Genomic DNA, 22,542 nt, shown 5'->3' with positions numbered 1-22,542 from the left:
TGCTTCAGGCTCCAATATCAACTCCTTCCTGAGTCTCCAGCCTGCCAGCTTACCCTACAGATTTTATACTTGTTAGCCTCTACAGTTGCATGAGAAAATCCATTAAAATTAATCTCTCTCCCTCCATACACACACACACACACACACACACACACACATCCTATTGGTTCTATTTCTACAAGAGCCTACCTTTAGCCCAAAGAGAAATACCTGATTGAGAGGCTGAGAGTCTGCTCTTGGAAGCCAAGACAACCGAGGATTCACCATCACCCCAAGCCAAGAGTGCTGGGCCTAGCAGGCATGGGAAGTGCCAAGGACCAGGTCGAACTGGCTTCTGTGGGAGCCACAATTTGGACATGCATCCTGAGAGATCCAAGGCCTGGAATTCTCTGGAAGTTCATCTCAAATCAGAAAGACCTGTCTGAGTAAGAAAATGCAGACAGTGTTATAACTGTGGTATTACAAATAAGAAAGCAAGCTGTAAATCTGACCAAAAAAAAATTTCTGTGCTTTAGAATATAGTTCATGCTACACATGGCAGTCTAGACAGACAAAATACTCATGGTTCCACCATGATATAGTTGAACCCCGAAGTCCACCAACCCCAAATCCTGCCTTGACCTGTTTCTATGCAAGAGTAACATTTCTCTTATTTTTAAAGCCAACTGGAGTTGAGTTAATATTTCCTGCATTTACAATCATCTTAACTGATAAAGTATGTAGTTTAAATTTGATATATCAAACTTCTTGTCAGCTTGTTTTCTTCAAGCTATACCATTAAGGAATTTTACAATATTCACTCAGTAGGTTTAGCTAAATTAGAGTCATTATTTCATTGCTTCAACATTTATGATGTTGGGATTGCGTTATAACTTGCAGATTTGAAAGCACTTTTCTACATCTTGATAATGTTTGGTATAGTGTTCATAGTTTATTTCACACACCATCCTTTTGGACTTTGAATAGGTTAATATACCAGTCATCATTTTTATTAGTAAATCAAACTACTACATACTTTAATACTCATTGAAATATAAGAACATTCTTTGCTTTTAAAAAAAAAATATAGCATCTCTATTTTCAACATAAAAAGGTAATCTAGAGAAAGAAAATAGGTTTCATCATTGTTTCTGTAAATACACTCAGTGTAAGACTGCATATTGTGAGAGATTTAAGCAATGTGCTGGAATCTAATGATCAATTTCTTTTAACAAGTTCCTGTGAAATGCAAGCAGCCAGATTCTGCAAGTCTTGTGCTTCCAGATAATCTGAGACAGAAATAGGGAGCTGAAGACTAGAGGTGACCTGAAGAAGCATGTGTGTGTGCTCAGTCACTCAGTCATATCCAACACTGTGATCCTACGGATTGTAACTCTCCAGACTCCTCTGTCCATGGGATTCTCCAGGCGAGAATGCTGGAGTGGGTTGCCAATTCCTCCTCCAGAGGATCTTCCCGACCTAGGGATCGAACCTGCATCTAATGTGTCTCCGGCATGGCAGGCAGATTATTTATCACTGAACCACCTGGGAAGCCCAATCTGAAGGAAGCAGGGAAGCAAATGGCTTTTCCTATAATCAGAGCTGAACTTTTAAGACTTGATTCAGATTGCCCAGGAACTGTGAAATCCAGGCCTGTGTCTGGCTAAACTAGACAGGAAAGCTGGTGTATCAGTTTCCTCCCTGAGAATTGCCAGCAATAGGAATCCCTGCCTCAACAGCATCCTGTTCTAGGGTTATATCGCCTGACAGTCAAGAGGATCTCTCACCTCATGTGTCCTTGAAGTTTATTCCTTTTTCACTAACATCTATTTGTGTCTTCTTTTGTTCCACCCAACCCCAGCCTCAGTAACGGACAAGAAAAATGATTCCAAAACCCTCCATGATTTGTTTTTCTAAAGTCATTGTTGTTTCAACAGCTTGACTACCTTAGGACTATTTAGTCACTTCTGTTGACACCTGTACCCTAAGTTACTCATCCAAGGCTCAAAACTGTCAATGACATCAAAATGCATATGATGTCTGCCCTTCACTTTTGCTCCTGCTTCTGTTGGAGCTCATTTCTTGTTCCATTTCTTCCTATTTCAGCATTGAAACACATCATCCTCTGAGTTTCTTCTCAGAGTAAATTATATGTATGTTCTCAGGCACAGTTTGCATGACCAGAGAGTAGTTGGTCAAGGTGCTACAAAGAAATGTCAACTGCATCACTGTCAGAGTCCTCCCCAGGGAACTCAGTCTGTTCAGTTAACCACAGTCCTGATTTTACTGAACTCTCCAAAGGAGAGCTGCCTCTTAGGACAAACTCATACTATTCCAGCTCTCGTAGAGCCTGAAGTAGACACAGAGGGCCAATTTTACGGTTTAAAAAAAAAAAATCACTCACCCTATGCTATGACATTTCCATTGGCGTCTCTCCCCAATAGAGATAAACATAAGAATCCAAATTTAAGTTAAGATGGTTGTGGATATGAAATCAAGATTAAAAACTCTTATAACATGTTTCCAAGTCTCTTTCCAGGAGGATGGTATGTATCAACTTACGATCTCACTGGTGTGTACCAGTGCCCATTTTAATACGCTCTTGCCAACACTGGCCATCACTGAAACAGCTTTAGTTAATTTGCAAGCTAGCACCCATTCTCATTGTCTCAGTTGTCACTGAATGACATCCTGAAATGCTCTTTCCATCTTTTAGGTGTGTTAACAGTACCATGTCAATCAGTGTCATATACAGTTTTAATGAAGAGGTTGTTTAAGTCTTTCTGAGGCTCCATTGTAAGGCAACCAGATAGAAATGACCTTCAGAGCTTTACCTGAGGGAGAATTCACTGGGCATCTCTAAAGCTGAACTTGGAAAGAAACTCTTTGCCAGGGAACAATACAAAAATACTTTTGGTTCTGATTCTGAAGCTCTCGGTTGTAATCCTTCCCAAACCACATGCATATCCTGAGCTGAAAATATTAGAGTACTGAACTTCCCTTGCGTCAGCTTTTATACATCCATAAGAACTTCAGTGACAGCATATGAGTCACTTTACTTCTATTAGCTGTTATCATAAAAAGGTGAAATCAGGGCTTGAGAATAGAAAAGAATGAGGCAGGAAAGAGGTTTTTATGATGAAGACTTGGGAGAGTAAAAAAAAGCAAAGGAGGTCAACCGGGGCTCAGAGGTACACTTTGACGTGTGTTTGGGAGACAGAGAGCTGAGTTGTACAATCTCTAAGAGGATATTGATGGATGTGCTTGTGCTTAAGGCTCAGTTCCTAGGACTACAAGAAGACCAAGGGGATGAGAGTCAAGAAGTCTGAGTCATCTCATCAAAGACAAATTAAACGTTTAGATTGAATATCAAATGGAAAAAAAATAATATGTCTATGATGAAGCAAAATGAATTTCCAGGCATTCTTTGATGCCCCAAGGAAGGGTAATATTAAATTTTCCATGACACATAAATTAATTGTGTAGGACCAGTTACTGTTAATTTGAAATGTATTAAACACAGCCAATATTCTTTTAATTGGATTGAGTTGGATTTATTTTGTACTGATGAATGTAAAAGTTTTTAAGGGTTTATGTGAGGTTGGTCTCTCAAATCTATTCTTCCTATGGTGTTAAGATTCTCAACCATTCAGTTTTTTTTTTCCTTTATAAAATTTTTTGGAGAAAGGTATCCATATTGTGAGAGTGATGCTGAGGTTACCATAGTTTTCTTCCTCCTGATGTAGTTTCATTTCTACAAGTATCACACAGTTAGAATCCAGTTACCATGACACAAGGGTGTGTTTACACTTTTCACTATGGAGTCTGTAGAAGCCATTGGATCCACAGCTGCTTGCAGAAGAGACCTCTTACGTGAATAGCTGGGGACTTTATCTTGCCTTCCAATCATTCGACTTGCTCAATTTCCTCAGTTCATTACTGTTCTGGCTACATGTCAATTTCCTAACATCTATCTCTATGTCCGCCTCCCTCCACCTACACATGCACACACCCTCTTGTCTGAGTCATTTCACAGCCATTTCAACAGAACACTCTCTGGGGCCATTAACTCTTCCCTGTCCCATCCTGCCTCATCCATCCCTACCCTCAATCATCCTTCCTGACTGGATTCTCAGATCCCAAGCCACTGAGCATCACTGAAAGTCCTGGCAACAAAGGGACAAGTCAATTACACAGAGTGATAAAGTTCATGAGCTTAAGAATCAAACTGATAAAGGCTTCAGTTTTTTAACAAATGAATGCTTATTAGTTATGGGACTTTGGGAAGTCACTTAACTTGTAAGAATTTCAGTTTCCTCATCCATCAAATAGATACAATTAAAGCACCTACTGAGCAAGTCGAATGATTGGAAGGCAAGATAAAGTCCCCAACTATTCACCCAAGAGGTCTCTTCTGCAAGCAGCTGTAGATCCAATGGCTTCTACAGACTCCATAGTGAAAAGTGGAAACACACCCTTGTGTCATGGTAACTGGATTCTGTGTGAAGCTAAGTGTTGGGCATACAGCTGGCAATCAACAAACAATAAGTGCTTTTGCCACCCCATGAGGAGGATGATGAAGTAGGCACTCTGCTAGGAACTGTGTTATCGCGCATAATCTTCACAACAATTCTTTGAAGGTAATGGTGTCTCCATTTTATATATGGGGAAGATGAGGTGCCCAGGGTAAATGAAGAGAGGTTATTTTGTTAGGCAGAGTCACTTGATCACAATTGTAGGACTTTGAAGCACATTTCCTTTCTTCCATACCACACTGTGCCCTCAGTGCATATTTAAAAAGAAATAGGAATGCTGTAAAATTAGTATTCACTGAGATAAATACCAGGCCACGCTGCCTGCTTTCTTTGCATCATCACATTAAAGCCTCACTGAACACCTCTCTATTAACACAAGTCCTAATTAAACATATAACTTTAGAGAACCCATTCATGACTCCAGCGAGAGGTTTAGGCTCACGGCAAAATCACTTGTCTCTTCAACCAGGGGAAAGTTCTATGACTTTTGGTGCTTGACTCTCTGCATGCTAACAGGTGCTGGCAACCACACGCTGTAATTCCTAATTCCGTTTTATTTCACAGCTTCTCTGCCAGCTTATTTTGCTTTGTTTTCCCATCCCCCTCAAGTTGGAACACTTTGAATTACTGTCACACAGATGCCAGTGTTTCAGTGATAAGACTGTGCAATTAGAATGAAATTAACAGTGTGTCAACAGTGATGCATAATGGAAGGATTATTGGTGTTTTCTGGTAGTTATTGTACTTTGTTACATTGTGGGATTCAAATTAACTCATAAATATTGCATGGTATACGATATATATATCCTTTTGGATAAAGCACAGAGATTCTCCATAGACGAGATTTATGTACCTGCTTAGGAACACACTATGCTGCTAAGTCACTTCAGTCGTCTCTGACTCTTAGTGACCCCGTGGACTGCAGCCCACCAGGCTGCCCCATCCCTGGAATTCTCCAGGCAAGAACACTGGAGTGGGTTGCCATTTCCTTCTCCAATGCATGAAAGTGAAAAGTGAAAGTGAAGTTGCTCAGTTGTATCCGACTCTTAGTGACCCCATGGACTGCAGCCTACCAGGCTCCTCCGCCCATGGGATTCTCCAGGCAAGAGTATTGGAGTGGGGTACCATTGCCTTCTCCAAGGAACACACTATAGTGGAGCTTTATTCAATGCCATGACCAACTCACATTGAAGCCTCAGCGAGCCAGGGAGGCTGCTCTCCTGAGCTCTTGATTATTCTAATAGAATGCAGGTGAGGTCTTAGGGCAATGCTAAGCTGGGTATTGAAATGCAAGGAGACAAAAGTCCATTTGCAGGAGGGACTGGGGATCCTTGTGGGAAAGTACAAATCCCAAGGGAAAGAGGAGCTCAGTTCCACCAGCTTCATCGTGTTACAAGGCTCTGTTACTAGAGCTGGGTCTGAGCACAGCATGGTAGCTGTCCTGCCCCTGGATGTCTCAAGCTTAGCTTTACCCCCATGTGTTCATGTCTGGTTTTAGGGAGAGAGGACACTGCTAGCAAATGCTGAAGGTGCTAGATTGTTAAAGTGAAACAAAACACCAAATCCATACCGTGTGGCTCCTTTAGAACAATGAACCACCACTGAGCTGTAGATGTGCCCTGTACATCCATCCGGTCTCGCATACAGCTCTGGCATCCAGCTCCAGGACGGTGCTGGCAGTCTCCATGCGAGTTGGAAGCAGTGGATTATGGGAAGTAGAAGCATGCGTGGCAGGAGTGCCGATGGTTTAGAGATGATTTAGGTCTGAACAGGCAGCAGTATTCACTGGACTTGGGGATGCCAAGTTGAAAGGGAACTTAACTGCAGTGGCTAATGGAGCTTGCCTCTGTGCACGTGTGTGGAACCTGCTGATACTCCCAAGAAGGGCCTCAGGGACTTTACAGGAGGCTGTAGCTAGGGAAGAAAGATCCTAGGAAACGCAGGTTATCACTGTAACCATGATTCCATGGGTAAGTGGCCAAGTGAGGCTTGACTGCCTTAGGCCTCAGGGAACTACCCTACATGATAGTATTACATATAAGTGTGTGTCACCTCACAAAATGAATCAAAAACTTGAAACTGTAAAACTGTTAGAAGAAAATACAGGGGAAAAGCTTCATGATATGGCATTTGGCAAGGATTTCTTGGATATGATACCAAAGGCATGAACAACAAAAATAAATAAATTGGACTACATCAAAATGTAAAACTTCTGTGCAGGGCTTCCCTGGTGGCTCGGTGGTAAAGAATCCACCTGCCGATGCAGGAGACATGGGTTCAATCCCTGGTCTGGGGAGATCCCATATGCCACGGAGCAACTAAGCCTGTGTGTCACAACTACTGAGCTTGTGCTCCAGAGCCTGGGAGCCGCAACTACTGAGCCCACACGCCCCAGAGCCGTGCTCTGCAGCAAGAGAGCCACCACAGCGAGAAGCCCGTGTACTGCGATGAAGAGCAACCACCATTCACCACAACTAAAAAAAGCCTGCACAACAAGACCCTGCAGAGCCAAAAATAAACAAACATTAAAAAAAGAACCAACTTCAGTGCATCAGAGGACAAAATTAACAGAATTAAAAGGCAACTGAGAAATGGGAGAAAATATCTACAAATCACATAATTAATAAGGGGTTAATATCCAGAACACATAAAGAATTCATATAACTCAGTAACAACAAAAAAACCCAAATATCTCAAATAAAAAATGGGCAAGAGATATGCATAGACATTTTTTCCAAAAATATACAGACCAATCAGCATATATGAAGATGCTCAGCATCACTAATCATTAGGAAAACCAAATGAGATATCACCTTACATTCATTAGGATGGCTACTATATTAAAACAAAAAAGAAAGAAGTGTTGGCTAGGACATGAAGAAATTAGAATACTTGTATGGCCCTGTGAAAGTAAAATGGTGCAGCTACTATGAAAAACAGTACAGTGGTTCCTCAGAAAACTAAAAATGGAATTACCATCTGATCCAGAAATTCCAAGTCTGGGTTTGTACCCCCAAAGAACTGAAAGCAAGGTATTGAAGAGCTCTCTGAACAACCATGTCCATTACTTCCAATAGCCCAAAGCAACCATGGAGAGGGGCATACATGAATGAAAGAATAGTGTATATATGTACATGTGATGGGATATTATTCAGCCTTGAAATGGAAGGAAATTCTGGCAATATGGATGAACCCTGACTACATGATGCTAAGTGACAACCAGTCACAAAAGGACAAAATACTTTATGATTCCAATTACATGATATATCTAGAGTGGTCAGATTCAAAGAGAGAGAAAGTAGAATGGTAATTTCCAGGTGCTGGGTATAAACAGAAATGGGAAGTTGCCCAAAGGGCATAGGGTTTCAGTTTGGAAAGATGAAAAAGGTCTGGAAATTTGTTGCACAACAATATAAATAGACTTAACAATACTGAATTATACACTTAAAAATTATTAAGATAATACATTGTATGTTATGTGTATTTTATCACAATTAAAAACAAAAGTTATGTGCCAAGTTGAGGGCATTCTTTAGAAACTAAGCTTCTTCAAAGCCACCTGAGGGATGAGACATCTGCTCCTTCCCTGACCCTATCCTACTTTTTCATAAATGCCCAGCTTGGTCTCCAGAAGTCTAGTTAAGGGCACATGGATGGTTTAGAACAGTGCTTCCTGGCTTGGGGAAATGGACAAGGTCTGGAAACATTTTGGTCATCACAACTAGGGAGATGCCAGTAATGATGCTAAACATCCTTAAATGCTCAGACAGTCTCCCAGGATGAAAAGTGGTCTCCGAAGCATCACTAGTGCTGAGGCTGAGACATCTTGGTTTAGAGCAAGCCCATCCCTCCTCTAGGAAAAACATTCCCCCTGGTGAAGGGTAACTGACTCTTGTCACAGGTATGTACCCACACCAACAGGTACGTGGGTATCTATAGATAACTGGGACTCTCTGTCCTTTCGCCTCCAAGATTTCAGCCAGAGTTTAACGTACCTTGGAAAGATGTGCCCAAAGCACAATCTGTCTCTTTTTGTCCTCGGTTATTATGCCCCAGATCAGCCACCATCTTTGACCAATCTTTAGAGAGTTGAAGCCTGAGAAGAATAAAAGGAAATAGCTACTACCTCCACAGACCTGCAGTGAATTTGTCCTGACCATGTGTGACCATTTCAGCCACACATCCAGATTGCTTGGTCACACACTCGGCTTCTAAATGATTGTCCAGAAGGAAGCTGGGTTGAATTATTTCACTATTTGATTCACAGTGGCAAGTATTAGTGTAACTACAGCAACAAAAAAGCTGTTTTCCCTGGCTGATGTGCAAATTCTCAAAATCACATGATTAAATCTGTCAGGCGGATACATTCCTGCTCCTTAGGGGTTCCCTTTTAGGTGGAAACCAGGGGATGGTGTTTGCACTGGAATAAACTGTTTCCCACTTGAGTGACGATGCAGTGATCAGGGACCCAGAAACAAGATGTCCCTTTCCTTTTTCCTGTTTATAAGTGTAGTAACTTACACTGATTTAAAAATTACACATCTTTAGACTGTTAGAGCTAGAAGGCAAGTTCTCTTTTTTATAGACATAGCATCGAGGCCCAGAGAGGGGAGTCATTTGCCAGGGAGGGAAGTCATCTGCCTAAAAGTCACGGAGCGAGCCCAGGGGGAGGACTTTCTAACCCTCAGGCCGCTGCATTCTCAGGCATTGGTTCTTCTACTGGTCTACTCACTGAGAGGTTCTGGGTAAGTCAGGATTAAATGACAGGGCAGGTACAGTGTGTGCCACATTTAAGTGCCCAGCATGTGGTTTAATACTAGCTAGAATTTCCTTAAATACACCATAAACTCAGTAAAGTTAGAAGCAACATTTTCTCCCTTGGAATATCATGCACTGCTGGGCACCATTTTTCCCTAGCTTTTTATCAGGAACATTTCAAACACATAGCATATTTTAATGTCTCCTATCCACTCCATCTGCCAGGGAAGTGAAAAAAGGTGTGTGCAGAGGAAGGCAGGACGCTGGGGACAGTAGAGAACTTTAGTAGAATATTGTCCCATGCCGGTCAAGTTGTCGTTAGACATTTTCCTGGTTAAGTCTAGGGTGGCACTGTCCCCAGTTTCTTTGACATTCAGAAGCTGCCATGTCCCCGAAGCCTGTTAAGTCCTTGAGCAATCAGCCATCAGTGCTGCAGTGCTGGAAGCTATGCCGTTCAGGGCCCACAGTTAGGCTTCCTGACACTTCATTAAGGGTACTCTCTACATCAGCTAACCATCAGCTGATGCCTTGTGACATGTCCACTTAATACCACTCTGCAGACATGGGAGCCTGAGAACCCTCCAGGGACCCAGAGAAGGTAACACACTTACACGGCTTTCCCTCCCTTCAGTGGGGCTGCATCACACGATAGCTGGGTCACACTGTCAATCTGTGGCCATTTGCAAGCACAGCAGGTGAGAATGGAACTGGTTCTCCTCTACCTCCCCATCACTGAGGAAGGGACTTAGCCAGTTGAGGAGCTGACACTGTAGAGGGGATGTTGCCAATATTGTTACACTGGCTGGGAAAGACTTTTCTGGAGCCCTCTGTTAAAAGAAAACACTGGCTGGCATGATTGGTGCTGACAGAGACAAAGCAAGATGAGCAAGCAAGCCAGCTTCTAGATGAAAAGAACAGAGGTGTCTCTCAGCTCTGAGCCATTGGTAAGTTGACAGCATTCCCAGAGAATGGGTGAAAAGGGAGGAAAATTACAGCAGCACGTGTCCAAGTGTGCTTAGGGTCTCTAGACCCCCTGACTAAGATGGACAGCAACACTGAGGAATAAACCAAGGTATCTATCCTCCCAGAACATGTAGGACAGGGTGAGTGGCTGAGGTCAGGATGCAGGCTGGGGAGTACACTGCGTGAGAATACGCTCGTGTATCTCACAGAAGGGGTCACTCGAATCTGTCAGGCAGAGCAGATGCCAGAGACAGAAGAGAGGAGACCAAAGGTCCACGGCCCTGGAATAAAGACTAGTTCTGTCTGGTTGATAATCCAGGGAGCAAGAGACTTGGATGCAAACGAAAGAACTTCAGTTTTAATTTATCTGCAGTGATGAGCCAAATTAAAATCCGGAGTGGTGGGGGGGAGCGGGGGGAGGGTTGGTGTTCTGAAGATTGTGGTTAGGAAGGATGAGTCAGATTTCAAGATGGGCTTGGTTAGCAGAAGACACTAGTGTTTCTAAACCCAGTTGGGAGGGAAGTTAGAAATCTACTATAGCCAGGCAGGTGAGAGGAGGTCAGGGTCTGGAGTGGGACAGGGCAGAGAGACTGCAAGAAAGGAGTCAGATGAGAGAAAGCCAGAGTGGATAAAAACACCAGGTGTTTGTTTATCACCGAAGGTAGAGACACGCAGCCTCTTCCCAGGGGCAAGGACCCTGCTGGTCAGATGGGAAACACGCTTGCAACTCTGCTGGTCCCAAGGCCAGTGTGGATGAGGGTGAGGACGCAGTGGCACGGCCAGCCTCGTCCCTCCAAATACAGAAAACACAAGTGCCGATTTGCAGGGGACATACCTGCTGGTCCCTCTCTTCAAGGATGCAGGCAAGAGAAAGCAAGGTGACCAGAAAGGTGAGGATGCCATGAAGCATCACCTCTCACCTTCCCTCCCATGTCCTCACATCCACCAGCACTTCTTCTCCAACCCTTTCTCCACCTGGAAGGCCAACAATGGCCATGTAACCTCTCTGCCTACTCCCCGCAGCAAGCCTGCACCTAAACTACCCCAAGACTTCCCACAGGGCTCAGAATAAAATCCCATGTCCCCTTCCTCATTTCCAAGGCTCTGAGTGATCTTTCCTTTCCCACTTTCCTAACATCCTTCCTGCCCTGGCTACTGCCTCCAGTCCTGCTAACTCCTGGAGGAACGTGTGAGTGTCTCCCACAAAGCCCCCTTTCCTGGGACACTCCTCTCCCCACGCCACATCTAACTCATCCCTTCTGCCTGGGGTGGCCACCCCCATCATCCAATCTCAAGGGGATTTCCGCCACTATTTTCCCTCATAACAGCTTCTTTTTCTTTCCCAGCACAATTTCTAGTTATGTATTTATTTGCCCTTAATCACTTAACAGGGCTTCCCTCATAGCTTACTTGGAATCCACCTGCAATGCAGGAGACCCTGGTTCAATTCCTCGGTCAGGAAGATCCCCTGGAGAAGGGAAAGGCTACCCACTCCAGTATTCTGGCCTAGAGAATTCCATGGCCTGTATAGTCCACGGGGTCGCAAAGAGTCAGACACAACTGAGCGACTTTCACTTTCACTAATCACTTAACGTCTATCCTCCTCATGAGCCGGTGAGGTGCTCGTGGCACAAACATGTTGGTGGATGGATGGGTGAATGAATCCTGAGCTCTGTTCCAGCACATTCACAGGTGCATCTTCTCCCAAAGACTCTGAGGAAACTGCTCTGGGCTGCATCCTGAGCATGAGGGTTTTCGAAGGCTCCTTAGGTGATTCAAATGCTCAGGTGGCTTTTCATGGACACCTCACTTCCCTCAGCAGCCTATCAAACACAGCTCACTGGAACCAGTCTGCACTCCAGACTCTTTTTCTGAAGAAAAAAGGCTAGCTCCCCAGGGGGAGGGGCTGGTCATTTTCCTGGGAATGGCCGAGCTTTCTCACAAGTCCCAGTGCAGGCTACTCTGCCATGACTACCCGGGAATGTAAAAACTCAAATTGCTGAGTATTTTCCTGGCCCCACAAGGTGGGAAGGCTTTCCCAAAGCACTGGCAGGTGTAAACCAGAGATAAGTAGGCAGGTTTTTATCTTTACTGTAGCTGCACTGGAGCTGGATGTATTCCATAGTTCAAGGTAGCATAGCCTTTGGAAGATAAAAAACTCTATTTTTAGAAGAGCCCTTCATATTACAATGGTTGTGTATGAAGTGACAGCTTCACCAGCTATAGGGATTAGTATAAATAGTCTGAGACACATCACCACGCTATTCCACCTACACACTTACCCTTCCAGGGCCCACGGGTGAAGGACGTGCAAAACAGGGATCCAGCAGACGGAGGTGCATGTGTGAAGCTATATTATGGAAATTAACATGCAGCTGAATGTTCCCTTTGGCTGTGTGTCTAAACTGACACATTTGTATGTGTGTGTATGCTTATGTCACCAACACCTGGAAATAAAATCTGACCACATGGAGTGAGATGGTCTTGGCCAGGTAAACGTGCTGCTGCTCAGGGCTGGTAGAGATCGGCTTCTCAGCTGTGCTGAGCAGTAGAATCACCAAAGGAGCCTTCAATAACCCTCGTGCTCAGGCCACAACCCAGATCTGTTCCCTCAGAATCTTCAGGAGGAGACCCAGATACTACTCCTCTTTTTGAAGCTCTCAGGTGATTATAACAAAAAAACAAGTTTGAGACTCTCTGAGAAAGGGTTTTGAGATTCAAAGGAGTGGTCTGATTTAGGGATTTCATGACTCCAAACAGAAATCCAGGCCTTACTGCCAGTGGAGACAGTTTACTATATAAAAAGAAAAAAAGAGGAAGTGGCCCTGGTTGAACACTTTCTATGAGAGGCAGTGACAGAATAGTAGCTGAGAGCATGGCCTCCAAGGCCAAACTTTTTAGCATCAAAACATGGTTTTACTACTCACCAACTGTGTGACATTTGGCAACTTGCTTAAATTCTCTGTGCTGTATTTCTCTGCATAGTCCCCAAGTATTCCTATATCTGTCCCACGTCAAGCGTTGAGGAAGTTCAGGAGAAGGCCTGCTCAAAAGTGTCATGAGTCCTAATGGGCCCAAAGGTATGAGGACAAAAATCAGGACACATGGATGAGAAGTTCAAGCACTCTTGTAGGAACTACCTTGGAAGTCAGAGACATGAGGTCTTGTACCTGAATAAAATTTGATTGAACTAGAATGATTGCCAGTGCTGAACGCCTGAAATGCATGGAGGTTCAGAGGCAAAGAAATTGTGTGAGGCCATAAAACAGGGTTTCATCAGGAAAAGCATCCAATTTGCGACTGTACAATCCATACATATAGGTTTGGCACATAGAAGGTTCCCACCTGTCCCTCTCAAACTCTCAATAGTTCTTTATACTATAGATATGGTAAGTTCAAACTCTATGGCTTGTGTCATTGTAAATCTCTCCTAATGGCCATTGGGTTTCTCTTAAGTTGGTCCCCTGGCAACCAGTACACTTTAGTGTAGGTAAGCACAGAGCAGCTCTTCAAGAGCAGCATGCAGATCTGAAGCCATGGGTGTGGTCCACAGACTAGCAGGGAAGTGCTCCCCTACATCCCTGTTCCTGGGAGGCTACTGAGATCCTGGCTGCTGCGGAAAGTAGTCTGTAGATTCTGATTTCAAGAGCTGTCCCATTCTCCAGGAGAAATTACTGGCTAGTGAACATGAAGTAGAGGAGAACATGACTCCAGTGAAAAGAGGGGAGAGGAAGGAGCATTTGCTAGTGTGAGTAGTGTGCATGTGCATGCAAACTGGAGATGACTCAGCATGAGAGAGGTAAGTAGCCATCCACAACTGTCCCAGCTCACTCACAGGTTGTTGTAGTTGTTCAGTCGCCCAGTTGTGTCTGACTCTTTGTGACCCCATGGACTGCAGCATGCCAGGCCTCTCTGTCTCTCACCATCTGCCGAAGTTTGCCCAAGTTCATGTCCATTGCATCATTGATGCCATCCAGCCATCTCATCCTCTGATGCCCTCTTCTCCTTCTGCCCTCAATCTTTCCCAGCATCAGGGACTTTTCCAATGAGTCAGTTGTTCAAATCAGATGACCAAAATACTGGAGCTTCAGCTTCAGCATCAGTCCTTCCAATGAGTATTCAGGGTTGATTTCCTTAAGATTGATTGGTTTGATCTTCTGGCTGTCCAAGGACTCTCAAGAGTCTTCTCCAGCACCAAAGTTCAAAGGCATCAATTCTTTGGTGCTCCGCCTTCTTTACAGTCCAGCTCTCACAACTGTACAAGACCACTGGGAAGACCACAGCCTTGACTATACTTCATCAGCAAAGTAATGTATCTGTTTTTCAACACACTGTCTAGGTTAGTCATAGCTTTCCTGCCAAGAAGCAATTGTCTTCTGATTTCATGGCTCCAGTCACCATCCGCAGTGATTTCAGAGCCCAAGAAGAGAAAATCTGACACTAGTTCCATCTTTTCCTCTCTATTTGCCATGAAGCAATGGGGCCGGATGCCATGATCTAGCTGCTGCTGCTGCTAAGTCACTTCAGTCGTGTCCGATTCTGTGCAACCCCATAGACGGCAGCCCACCAGGCCCCGCCATCCCTGGGATTCTCCAGGCAAGAACACTGGAGTGGGTTGCTGTTTCCTCCTCCAATGCATAAAAGTGAAAAGTGAAAGTGAAGGGGCTCAGTCATCCGACTTTTAGCGACCCCATGGACTGCAGCCTACCAGGCTCCTTTGTCCATGGGATTTTCCAGGCAAGAGTACTGGAGTGGGGTGCCATTGCCTTCTCCTGCCATGATCTTAGGTTTCTTAATATTTAGTTTTAAGCTGACTCTTTCACTCTCCTCCTTCACCCTCATCAAGAGGCTCTTTAGTTCCTCTTCACTTTATGCCATTAGGGTGTTATCATCTGCATATCTGAGGTTGTTGGTGTTTCTCCCACAAATCTTGATTCCAGCTTGTAGCTCATCCAGCCTGGCATTTCTCATGATGCACTTGGCATATAGATTAAACCAACAGGATGACAGCAGACAGCCCTGTCATACTCCTTTCTCAATCTTAAACCAATCAGTTGTTTCACAGAGGGTTCTAACTGTTGCTTGTTGACTTGCATATAGGTTTCTCAGGAGACAGGTAAGATGGGTCTGGTGTTCCCATCTCTTTAAGAGCTTTCCACAGTTTATTAAGATCCACACAGTCAAAGGCTTTCATGTAGTAGATGAAACAGAGATAGATGTCTCTCTGGAATTTCCTAGCTTTCTCTGTGATATAGTGAAAGTTGGTAATTGGAGCTCTGGTTCCTCTTCCTTTTCTAAACCCAGCCTGGACATCTGGAAGTTCTTAGTTCACATAATGCTGAAGCTTAGAGTGCAAGATTTTAAGCATGACCTTACTAGCATGGGAGATGAGTGCAATTGTCTGGTGGTTTGAACATTCTTTAGTACTGCCCCTCTTGGGGATTGGGATGAGGATTGACATTTTCCAGCCCTGTGGCCACTGCTGGGTCTTCCAGATTTGCTGACATAATGAATGCAACACCTTGATGGCATCATCCTTTAGTGTTCCGAACAGTTCTACTGGAATTCCGTCACATCCACTAGAGTTATTAACAGCAGTGCTTCCTAAGGCCCACATGACTTCACTCTCCAGAATGTCTGGCTCTGGGTGGCTGACCACACCATCATAACAATCTGGTTTATTTGGATCTTTTTATACAGGTCTTCTGTGTATTCTTTGCATCTCTTCTTGATCTCTTCAGCATCTACAAGGTCTCTACTGTTTATGTCCTTTACTGTGTCCATCTTTGGGCAAAATGTTCCCTTGATATCTCCAATTTTCCTGAAGAGGTCTCTAGTCTTCCTCCTTCTGTTGTTTTCTTCTAGTTTAATGCACTGTTCATTGAAGAAGGCCTTCTCGTCTCTCCGTGCCTTTCTTCAGAACTCTGCATTTAGTGGGATGTACCTTTCCCTTTCTCCCTTGCTTTTCACTTCTCTTCTTTCTTTAGCTATTTGTAAGTCCCCCTCAGATAACCACTGTGCCTTCTTGCTTTTCTTTTTCTTTGGGACAGTTTTGTCCCCTGCCTCCTGTACAATATTATGGACCTCCTTCCATAGTTCTTCAGGCACTCTGTCTACCAGATTGAATCCCTTGAATCTGTTTGTTACCTCCATTGCACATTCATAGGGGATCTGATTTAAGTCATACCTGGCTGACCTAGCAGTTTTCCCCGCTTTCTTAGTCTAAGCCTAAATTTTGCTATGAGAAACTGATGATCTGAGCCACAGTAAGCTCCAGGTCTGTTTTTGCATCAGGCTAAAATGAAACAGCAGGCTGTAAGGCTGAATAAAAAGAAGTCATCAGAGACCTAAACTGAATGTCAGTTTATAATCTATGTGACCTTGAGCTTGCTATGCAATCTCTCTGAGCTTCACTTGTAAAGTGAAGATACAATAATAGTATCTACCTCCTACAATGACTGTAAGGATTAAATGAGATGACATTTGTTAAAGAACTCAAACGGTGCCTGGCCCCCAGACAGTCAATATTCATGTCCCTAGCATTTCAATATATCTATTTATTCTCTTCATACTAATTGTTGGTTATCACTATAGAAGCAGGTGGGTGATAGTCATCATTTCTAATTTACAGATGAAGAACCTAAGACTCAGAGAGTCTCAAGGATTCACACCCAGCTCTCTCTGTGTGTCAGCAGTGAGGCTATGCCTCTTTCTTTTCCCCACTTTTCCTCTGTTTTCCCTTGTCCTCCCTCTACAGGGATTCAACCTTCGAATACTTGAATGTCTAAGATCTTTGTTTCCATTTAGGGGAAAAGATTCATTTCAGATCATCTTTTTCTTCTTTAGGAGATGATGCTCCTAACAAGTTATAACTTATGATAAAGAGAGGATTTAGTTCACAGTAATAAATAGTTTATTTTCTGAATGGTTTTCATGTATTGAATACTTACTGTGTGCCAAGTCATGTGCTCAGTGATTTACCATGATTACATCATCTAAGACCTGTGCAGTAGGGCTTGACAGCTATGAATGTAGGTCCTTTATTCTCTCTAGCTCTTCATTCAGAGAAGGCAATGGCAACCCACTCCAGTACTCTTGCCTGGAAAATCCCATGGACTGAGGAGCCTGGTGGGCTGCACTCCATGGGGTCGCTTTCACTTTCACTTTTCACTTTCATGCATTGGAGAAGGAAATGGCAACCCACTCCAGTGTTCTTGCCTGGAGAATCCCAGGGATGGCGGAGCCTGGTGGGCTGCCATCTATGGGGTCACACAGAGTCAGACATGACTGAAGTGACTTAGCAGCAGCAGCAGCAGCAGCTCTTCATTTGGTAGCAGCTTTCCCATTTTCCTGTGGAAGTCACACTCTTTCCTATTTTCAGCCATGTGATACATGTGGAGTTGATGTATCTTTGGCTCCAAAGGGCCATATGATCCAGACCTGACCAATCAGAACACCTTTCTCTAGTCATGGTGAATGACTGAGGGATGGGTATTTGACACAAAGAAAATGATTTACAGTGAGATGCCGCTAAGCATGCTCAGAGAAGTGAGAACGTTTGCTCTCTCCCATCGGACATTATTACCTTGGGACGACATGCATATAAATGGAGCTGCTGGGGACAGCTGTGGGAAGCTTGAGAATGGAGTCTACAGGGCAGAACACAGACCCAAGAGATGGGGAACAAATGGGTTCAGATGAATTCATCTGAATTCCTAGATTCAACTCTGCCTGAGGCTCAGTTCAGTTCAGTTCAGTCACTCAGTCATGTCTGACTCTTTATGACCCCATGAACAGCAGCATGCCAGGCCTCCCTGTCCATCACCAACTCCCGGAGTTCACTCAGACTCACGTCCATCGAGTTGGTGATGCCATCCAGCCATCTCATCCTCTGTCGTCCCCTTCTCCTCCTGCCCCCAATCCCTCCCAGCATCAGAGTCTTTTCCAATGAGTCAACTCTTTGCATGAGGTGGCCAAAGTACTGGAGTTTCAGCTTTAGCATCATTCCTTCCAAAGAAATCCCAGGGCTGATCTCCTTCAGAATGGACTGGTTGGATCTCCTTGCAGTCCAAGGGACTCTCAAGAGTCTTCTCCAACACCACACAGTTCAGGCTAGCCCTATCTTAGAGTTTTGGGGTCAAGATATTCTTATGGATGTATAAAAATGAAAGTTTCTCAGTCATGTCCAACTCTTTGTGACCCCATGGACAACAGCCCACCAGGCCCCTGCACCCATGGAATTCTCAAGGCAAGAATACTGGAGTGGGTTGCCTTCTTCAAGAGATCTTCCTGACCCAGGGATCGAACCTGGGTCTCCCGCACTGCAGGGAGATTCTTTACCATCTCCGCTACCAGGAAGCTGTGTATGTTTTTGTATGTATGTGTATGTATGTATATATTTTGCCAAATTAAGATGGGTTTTCTGACTCAAACAGAGATTTTACCTATTGGATTTATTACTTTCACTTTGCACATGAAGAAACTTAGACTCAGAGAGTATAAGCAACTGAATTAAGTCCACACTGCTCAGAGGATACACAGAAAGGATTCAAACCCAGATCTGCCCAACCTCCAAGTCTTTACCATCCTATCTCCTTTCTTAAAGAGAAGAAGAAGTTGTAGTACTCTACAGACCACTGAAGGATATTGCTGCCCTTAAGACTAGTTTGCTCTCAGACAGGTGGCTTACATTCTTCCCAGGAGTGGTCAAATGAGCTGAAATCTGTAATTATAAAGATACCTACCTCTTAAGATACCTACCTTGGTGATTTGAGTGCATTTAAACTTGGTCTATAAACAGATATTTAATAAAATCTAAATATTAAGTTACTAACTTGTAATGGGAAAAAAAGCTAGTATGCAGAATGTCAACATGATCGTCATGTTCACTCCTTGTAAAGGAACAACTGAGAAATCAAGCGCTTGTCCATTTGCTTGGCCACAAGAAAATCAGAGCAAGAAGACTCTGATGATGCGCCTGCTCAGTGTTCCTCAACATGAGTGCTGATGGATGCTACCTCCATCAGAACCAGCCCAGTAGCCTCTTAACAAGGCAGACTTCTGGGCCATATCCTGCATTTACTGAATCTTCACACGTACTTTTAATCATCTTTACTATAGTTTGAGAATCCCCACAACTGTAATAGCAATGGCAGGGGCAGAGAGCCTGACAGGAGACCCTCTCCCATGGTCAGAATGTCAGTGGATGCAATCCATCCTGAACATGGGCCATAGGCTAAATGTGAATTAAGCGCATACATAAGCTTGCCCTGCTTTTGTCGGTAACTTTTATCATGCCCCTCCTTCAGATTAGACTTGAGTGGAATTAACCATGAACAGTTCAAAGTAATATAATTATCTCCAGTTTCAAATACTACTACCAAAAAATCCAAATCTGTCACCCTGATACTGAACAGAAGGAGATTATAAAGTTATCGCAGTGGCTTGGTCCTACTGATCAAACTGATTATTTGAGTAAAACCTTTGGAAAAACTTTTTGTTAAAAGTCTCAATAAACTACAAGGTTGGATGCCAAGTGATTTATAGCAGTTAAAAACAAAAACTGTGAAAAATCTTCTGAGTTATTTCAAGGGAAAGAATGCTAACTTTTAATTGATGGTTGTAGAAAGAAGGGATTCATCACACCTACTTGTGTGTAGGGGAAACTATAACTATAAATGACACTTGAAATACAGCTTTACTTAACTGAGAAAAGACACATCAATAAATAAGCTTTAATGACCTACTAGGTACCTACAGCTATAGGAAGGGCACAGGGCTGTGTTTGTAGGAATGAGGCTGCTGCTCTCCGTCTTGCCTCCAGTGTGATAACACAAAGAGCTCCACTGACCTGCTCCTCAGTGAAACTAGTAAAAATGATTAAAAACAACAATTTAAAACCCCTGGAAATGGTCTTACATATAAATGGCAAATGAAGAAACATATACACAAGAACAGCAAGGAGAGCAAACCAATCAATCCTAAAGGAAATCAACCATGAATATTCATTGGAAGGACTGATGCTGAAGTTAAAGCTCGGATAGTTTGTCCACCTGATGCAAAGAGCTGGCTTATTAGAAAAAACCCTGATACTGGGAAAGATTATGGACAGGAGGAGAAATGGGTGGCAGAAGATGAGATAGTTGGATGGCATCACTGACTCAATGCACATGAGTTTAAGCAAACTCTGGGAGATAGTGAAGGACAGGGAAGACTGATGTGTTGAAGTCCATAGGGTCGCAGAGAGTCAGAAACAACTTCTTAACTGAACAATAACAATACACAAGAAAATCTATAAAAATTTGGTGAGAAAGACTAGGCTCTATAGTATCTGAACAAAAACATTCCTCCCTCCCCATGTCCTAGCTCAGAAAGGTGGCACAGACTCCATTCCTGACTGCTGTCCTCAAGAACACAGGTTGCCCACACCTGCTCCCTCCCAGTTAGGGGTCTTTTTTCCTGAGAGAAGCAAGGCTTCAGCATTTCTCATTATGTTCCAAACTACTTGCTGCTGATGCTAAGTCTCAGCACAATGCGGTTGAGAGGCAGGGACTCCATTCTTTCTTCTGGACCCTGTTTGTGGAATGGAGGCTCTCTCTTGGGCACACAGTGTTGAGAATATTGATGCTACACTGGGGGTAAAAAGGGAAAAAAGCAGACAACACAAACAGCTTGTGAGAAAACATGTCAGATTTACCAGAAAAAGATTTCAAAATAGCCATTCTAAATATGATCACAGAACTAAAGGAAATCATGATTAAAGAAGTGAAGGGAGGTAAAATAACACTGCTACATCAAATAGAGAATATCAATAAAGAAATATAAGACAAAAAGCAAGTGGAAATTCTAGCTTGGCAAAGTTTAAATTCTAGCATGGCAAAGTTCAAATAACTGATTTTTTTTTTAGCACTAGAAGGTTGAAACAGTAGATTTTAACTTGCAGAAGAAAAAAATTAGCAAACTTGAAGAAGGAGCAGTAGAGATAAGTAAGCCAAGTGAAAAGAGAATGAAAAAAAGTGAACAGAGCCTTGGACAAACATGGAATACCATCAAGTGCATCAGCACGACATAAAAGGAGGGAAAATAATCAAAAAAATATTCAAAAAATAATCGTGAAAACTTTCCACATTTAAAAAATAATCTACATATCTGGGAAGCTCAATGAACTGCAAGTACAGTACAATAAAAGCAGAGATCCACAGAGACACATCACGGTGAAAATTCTGAAAATCAACGACAAGGAGAAGATGCTGGAAACACCTAGAAAAATGACTCACCACTTAAAAAAGAACACAATAATATAATAGCTGACTCATCAGCAGAAACAATGGAGACCAGAGACAGTGCTTAGCATTCAAAATTCTCAGTATAAAACCATCAATCAAGAATCCTATATTCAGTAAAGCTACCATTCAAAAATGAAGTTGAAATAAAGACGTTCCTAAAAGTGAGAGAATCGTTGCTAGCAGAACCACCTGATAAGGAATAACTAAAGGATGTTTTCTAGGCTGTGGGGATGTGACCTCATATAATAATTCAAATCCATGATAAAACAAAGAGCAAAGGTATGAAAAACAGCATAAATGTATATTTTCTCTTTATCTGATAGCTGTTTTAAAAAACAACTATGTAATAATATGTAAATAGCATAATGCTGGGCATATAACATATGGAAATGTAATATATGTGTAATACAGTAAACTATCAAACAGGCCTGGGTGTAGTATGAACATAGATAAAGATTTTGTGAATCACAGGGGATGTCCTTGTTTTCAATAGTGTTAAGATTTTCCCACATTCTGTGAAAACTTGATCTTTATTTCATACTATTCAAAAAAATGTACCTTAAAGAATCAATATAAAAAATAAAACTGAGAGATAACTAGAGCAAATTATAGACGAATATTTGTTCTCTCTGTGAGAAAATACGAAGCACAAAATCAAAGAAATCAGAGGAAAAAAAAGATTCAATAGGTCAGAAACAGAAAATTTTAAAACTTCTATATGTTGAAAGTAGGAAGACTATTTCAAACATTAAATCAATATGAAGGTAATACATCTGTAGGAAAAAGGCAACAGATAGTTCACTAAAGAAGCACCATAAGTGGTCAAGTTATATACACAATGGAGTATTACTCAGCCATTAAAAAGAATACATTTGAATCAGTTCTAATGAGGTGGATGAAACTGGAGCCTATTATACAGAGTGAAGTAAGCCAGAAAGAATAACACCAATATAGTATAATAACGCATATATATGGAATTTAGAAAGATGGTAACGATAACCCTGTATGCAAGACAGCAAAAG

General features: G+C 42.8%; 1 long non-coding RNA gene across 1 annotated transcript in view; it reads right to left on the bottom strand.

Moving 5' to 3' along the window:
* LOC147369416 (uncharacterized) overlaps window positions 1-22,542 on the bottom strand; it is a 133,309-nt gene that overhangs the window by 38,523 nt on the left and 72,244 nt on the right. The window contains exon 3 of the long non-coding RNA XR_015167445.1: window positions 211-421. This is a non-coding gene — a long non-coding RNA (uncharacterized LOC147369416). The remainder of the gene's footprint in view (window positions 1-210; window positions 422-22,542) is intronic.

The sequence above is a fragment of the Bos grunniens genome, chromosome 7, assembly GCF_055505025.1.
Source record: "Bos grunniens cultivar Pamir isolate PY7600 chromosome 7, Bosgru_T2T1.0, whole genome shotgun sequence".
Classification (NCBI taxonomy): domain Eukaryota; kingdom Metazoa; phylum Chordata; class Mammalia; order Artiodactyla; family Bovidae; genus Bos; species Bos grunniens.
Note: the sequence above shows the minus strand (reverse complement) of the source record. Positions and strands in the feature narration are given on the sequence as shown.